We start from the raw sequence: 5,992 nt of genomic DNA on the forward strand, positions 1-5,992 counted from the left end.
GTGTTGGGGAGGATATGGCAGTAGGGAGACTCCGAGCACCTAGGGAAAGGAGGATTTGCTAAGGAGGAGAAAGGGGGCTGAAAGAGTAGGCAAGAGGTCCTCAGAAAACGTGTCTGCTTTTATTTTCCTGTGGTTAAGCCCTGTTTGTGACCTGGATACATGGTGAACAATAACCACTAGGCAGGGCTGCTTAGGTTATTAAGCATAAAGTCTGCTCATCCAGCAAAACAAACTGCCATGCTCTTGTAACCTCAAAATCATATGTTCTTGGTGTTATTAGGCCTTGAGGTTGAGAAAGGACTTTCTTTTCAGTGTTAGGGCTGGCCAGTATGCTTGAGTTCAAGTTTAAATTATAAATATATGTTATAAAGGAAAATTATTTTTCCAAAATGATTTGATGAGACAGACTTTTTGTTGTTTTTATTTATTTTTATTATTTTATTTTATTGTCTTTTTAGAGCCACACCCACAGCATATGGAAGTTCCCAGGCTAGGGGTCTAATGGGAGCTGCACCACTGGCCTACACCACAGCCACAGCAACAACAGATCCAGGCCTCCTCTGTGAACTACACCACAGCTCATGGTGACGCCGGATCAGTTAACCCACCGAGCAACGCCAGGGATCGAATCCACATCCTCATGTATACTAGTCCATTACTGATGAGCCACGATGGAAACTCCATTCATTTTTTATTTTTTGTTGTTCTTGTTTTTAATCCAAAATGTGTTTATTGGGATTGTTTCCCATTCATTTTGATTCAGGGTGCTTTTAGCTCTGCTTCCGTCTAAAGGAGCATCCTTGTATAAACCTTGCTTTTTCTCCTGTAGGCTGGCAAAGGACAGTAGAGCAGCCAACACACAAAACTACTGTTTGTGGGAGTCCCTGGTGGCCTAGCAGTTAAGGATTTGGCATTGTTGCTGTGACACAGTCCTATCCCCGGCTTGGGAATCTCCACATGCTGTGGGCATGGCCAAAAAACTCCAACAAACCACCAAATAAATAAAAAATTGTTTGTGCATGGCTAAAGATGATGGTGATTTTATAGCATCCTGGGTATTTCATATCCAGGAACTAGGAATTGGGGTTCTGCATCAGGCGCCTCTTCCTGTGTCTCCTCTTCCTCTTCTGGAGAAGGGTGAAGGACAGCCTTTGTATGAGGCATGTTCTTGTCGAATAGTTGTCACTGCCAGAAAGAGACAGATGTATTGTTGACATGTTTTGTATGTATTGTGGAAAGGCCATGGAGTCAGAGGTCTCACTTTCTGGTTTCAATTCTGCCAGCTGTGGTGTCTTAGGCAAATCATTCAGTAGAAAAATCTAGTTTGAATGCAGCTTTTCTTTTTAAATTTATTTATTTATTTTGCTTTTTAGAGCCACATCTGGGGCATATGGAGGTGTCCAGACTATGGGTCGAGTCGGAGCTGCAGCTGCTGGCCTATGCCACAGACACAGTAACACAGGATTTTTAATCCACTGTGTGAGGTCAGGTATTGAAACTGCATCCTCAAGGATACTAGTCAGGTTTACTACCACTGAGCCAGACAGGAACTCCTGAATGCAGTTTTTCTTAAAGTGTAGGTCTTGGATTACCTGCATCGGAATGACCTGGGGAGCTTTTTAAACATTTCTGGACTGTCACCTAGTTAGGTGAATCAGAATCGCTTGGGATGAAACCAAATCCCCTCAAAACCAAGTTACCCTCCCAAACTTATGATGAACCTTTCTCTCCAAGACTGTTACTCCCTCCTTGGGCCTACCTTTCTTCCTCTCAGGAGTGAGAAGTATCAAAGAAAAGGGGGGATTGAAACCAAATAGGATCCTATGGGACCCTCTTGGGTGCAAAACCCCTCTAGGTCCCTCAGTTCTTGCTTGTATAAAAAGAATTTCATCTCTAGGCTTTCCCTGAGTTCCAAAGAGCAGGCCCAGCTGTTACTAATTAGGGAATTGAAGGAATGCAGACAAGGAAAAACAAGCTAAGTAAGAAAAGCAATGAGAGTTGTTTGGCAATAAAACAGAGTCCTAGTTCTCAAGGCTTATAGATAAACAGAAGGTTAGGGATTAAGATTTCTATTACCTCACCGCCAGCTACCCCAGTCAGAAGAAAAGTCCATGAGCTGAAACTCTCACACCAAATGCTCCCTTCAAAAACCCTTCTCTGAAAGTCATCAAGGAGTCTCAGTCTTTTGAGCATGGTCTGCCTGTTCTCTTTGCCTGCCACCCTGCAATAAATGCTGTACTTTCCTTTACCACAACCATGTGTCAGTAGACTGGCTTCAGAGTGTGGCAGGCAAGCCCAAGTTCAGTTCAGTAACAAGGATGAAGCCCCAGCATCTGTACTTTTAGCAAATGTCCCAGGCCATTATCAGGCACAAAGTGATCCATTGGATAGGACCATCAATAGGGTCTCTTCCTCTTGTCCAACCCAAGTTCATGCACCTGATGCATGGTGAGGCCAAAAAAACCAAAATGTCAGAGTTTGGAGCAGAGAAAAGGTCATTGCAAGGCAGCAAGTGAGGAGAATGGGCGCCTCAAGCACAAAAGACACAAACACCCCGGTGGCTTTCAGAAAACTTTAAAGGCAAAATTTTGGAGTGAGAGCTGCCAGGTGTGTGACTTTCTTCTGATTGGTTGGTGGTGAGGTAACAGGATGATGTCTCAGGAATCTCAGCCTTCTGGTTCCAACCAGCATGGGGTCTAGTGCTTGTGGTCAGCCTTTAGTCACCATTCTCCACAGGCTTGGGGTCTTAGTTTCTGCAGAACAACTTAAAGATAAGCATCAGATTGTTATCTATATTCCTTCAGGAAGAACTGGGAGTCCTGTGATGTTGTTGTCCTATTTTCTTTTCTTTTTTTTTTTTCTTTTTGGCCACTCCCCTATGGCATCCAGGGCCAGGGATCCAAAATAGGAGTTGCAACCTATACCAATCCCCTTGTGCCACAGCAACAACTCCTCTATTGTCCTATTAAGTGCTCCAGTCTGCTCTTTGGAACTTGGAGAAAGCCTAGGAGGTTGAAGTATTTTCCCTTCAGGAAATGGGGGACACAGAAAGCCTTTTGGACCCAGGAGGGCCTGACAGGGTCCTGCTCAGTTTCATTCCTACTTTAAAATCCTGTTAATTCTCATGAGCTGAAATTTAGATTGATTGATTGATTGAATGATTGATTGATTTTTGTGAACAAAGCAACATTAAAAGGAGAAAGGTGAATTCCCTTGTGGTGCAGCACATTAAGGATAAGGCATTATCACTGCATGGCTTTAGTTGCTGCTGTGGTCCAGGTTCAGTCCCCAGCCTGGGAACTTCCACATTCCATAAGCATTGCCAAAAAAGAAAAAAGAAAAAAGAAAAAAGGGAGAAAGGAAATGACACTGCTAAGAACATACTATTGGCCTGGTGCTATGTGTGGCTCATTATATACATGCTATCTTATTTTTCTGCATTATATTCCTTTGAGTTAAGTATTATAATCATCACTGTAGTGTGCATAGATTCAAAGTTGGGACTCTGGGGAGTTCCTGGCATGGTACAGCAGAAATGAATCCAACTAGAAACCATGAGGTTGCAGGTTTGATCCCTGGCCTCGCTCAGTGGGTTAAGGATCTGGCTTCGCCATGAGCTGTGGTGTAGGTCGAAGATGCAGCTCAGATCTGGAGTTGGTGTGGCTGTGGTATAGGTCAGCAGCTGTAGCTCCAATTTGACCTCTAGCCTGGGAACCTCCATATGCTGTTGGTGCAGCCCCAAAAAGCTTAAAAAAAAAAAATTTAAAAAAGTTGGGACTCTGTACAAACTTCCAGTTATAGGATGACTAAGTTCTGTATGTAATGTTCAGCACAATGACTATAGATCATAGGACTGTATTGTATATTTAAAAGCTGCTGAGAGAGTAGTGTTGAGAAGGAAGAAATTTTCCTTTACCCTTCTAGGTTATTCTGGCCGGTCTAAGAATTAAATTGATATGAGACAAATTAACAGGAGAAAATCAAACAAAAATTTTAAAACAGGTTTACAGGGGAGAGACAGAGAAAAACCGAGTGACTTCTCAAAATGGCTGAAATTCTCTATTTATTTATTTATTTTGTCTTTTTTTAGGGGGGTGGGTTGCATCCCACAGCCTATGGAAGTTCCCAAGCTAGGGGTCGAATCAGAGCTACAGCTGCCAGCCTACACCACAGCCACAGCAGGATCCGAGTCACGTCTGCAACTTACACCAAAACTTACAGCAATGCTGGGTCCCTGACCCACTGAGTGAGGCCAGGGATTGAACCTGCATCCTCAAGAATCCTAGTCAGATTCATTTCCGCTGTGCCACAACAGGAGCTCCCGAAAGTCTCACTTTATTATTATTTTTTGAGCTAAAACCATGACTCACGCTGTAGCTGTGGCAATGCTGGATCTTTTAACCCACTCTGTTGGGCCAGGGATTGAACCCACATTTCTGCAGCGACTACTGTAGTCAGATTCTTAACCCACAATACCACAGTGGGAACTCCTAAAACCTTTGCCTTTATTTAAGTCATTCTCAGCTAAAGTCAAAGGATACCCTTGGGGTAGTGATTTGGGACTTCAGTGGGAAGGAAGGCATTTCACATGGAGATGGAAAACAAATGTTTGGTAAACACGTTTGCTGGGTCTTGCAGAGACACTGTGACACAATTTACTTCTCCACACCTAGTCCATGTTCTTTGCAGATACTTCTGGTAATAGCTCTATTCCAGAAATAGGCCCTTTATCTAAAATCTTTAGGCAGCTAAGGGGGAGGTAAAAGGAAGAATTTCAGCAGCTTCTATTTCTTAAAAATAATCAGCCTAAATTAATCCTCATGCCAGAGACACATTTGGAGGTGGCAATTTTGCTCCCCTATAGAAGATTTTTAAGGTTCTCATCATAAACACATATGAAAATTGTGGCAGTTCCTGTCGTGGCTCAGTGATAATGAACCTGACTAGAATCCATGAGGATGCAAGTTCTATTCCTTGTCCCAGTGGCTTAAGGGATCTGGCATTGCCGTAAGCTGCAGTGTAGGTCGCAGACGAGACTTTGATCTGGTTTTGCTGTGGCTGTGGTGCAGGCCGGTAGCTATAGCTCTGATTCAACCCCTAGTCTGGGAACTTCCAAATGCGGTGGGAGCAGCCCAAAAACAAAACAAACCAAACAAACAGAAAAATTGTAACTATATGAGGTGATGGATGTATTAATTAACCTTTTTGTGGTAATTCTTCTTCTTCTTCTTTTTTTTTTTTTTTTTTTGTCTTTTTTCCTTTTCTTGAACCACTCCTGTGGCATATGGAAGTTCCCAGGCTAGGGGTCTAATCAGAGCTGTAGCCACCAGCCTACGCCAGAGCCACAGCAATGTGGGATTCGAGCCGCGTCTGCAACCCACAGCACAGCTCACAGCAACGCTGGATCCTTAACCCACTGAGCAAGGCCACGGAAGGAACCCGCAATGTCATGGTTCCTAGTCGGATTTATTAACCACTGCGCCACGACGGGAACTCCTTTTTTTTTTTTTGGTCTAATTCTTTTTCAATATATACATAGATAAAATCACTACATTATACACCTTGAACTTCCACAATGTTATATGCCTGCTGTATCTCAACAAAGCTGAAAACGAAAAGTTGGGATTCTGCCTTCAAAGTCCATGTTTTTTCTCCCCCCACAATATCATGCTATAGTAAGAAACTACAAAAGAGCTTATTATAATTGAACAATTGTATTGTTCCAGTGCAGCACCTTACTCCAATACAATAGATTACTATTTTAGGAACTGTTTCTTCATCCCTGTGGAATCACCGAATTTCTCTTAGTGTAAACACTAATTACTTGATATAATAATGGTAACTGAAAAACAATAAGCTTCATATTAATTTCTCCTTACTTTTTAATTTTTGTTTTATTTTTTGGCCATGCCCATGGCATGTGGAAGTTTCTGGACAAGGGATTGAACCCACACCAAAGCAGCAACTCAACCTGCTGCAGTGATAATACTAG

The 5,992-nt window shown here is 42.7% G+C and overlaps 1 pseudogene; it reads right to left on the reverse strand.

Annotated features, from left to right (window-relative positions):
- Positions 1 to 770: 770 nt before the first annotated feature.
- LOC106509158 (small ribosomal subunit protein eS27-like pseudogene) lies at positions 771 to 5,992 on the reverse strand (annotated as a pseudogene).

The sequence above is a fragment of the Sus scrofa genome, chromosome 1 (assembly GCF_054392235.1).
Source record: "Sus scrofa isolate SSC_HxYL_T2T_F1_AM1 chromosome 1, Sscrofa_HxYL_maternal_Yorkshire_Landrace_v2.0, whole genome shotgun sequence".
Classification (NCBI taxonomy): domain Eukaryota; kingdom Metazoa; phylum Chordata; class Mammalia; order Artiodactyla; family Suidae; genus Sus; species Sus scrofa.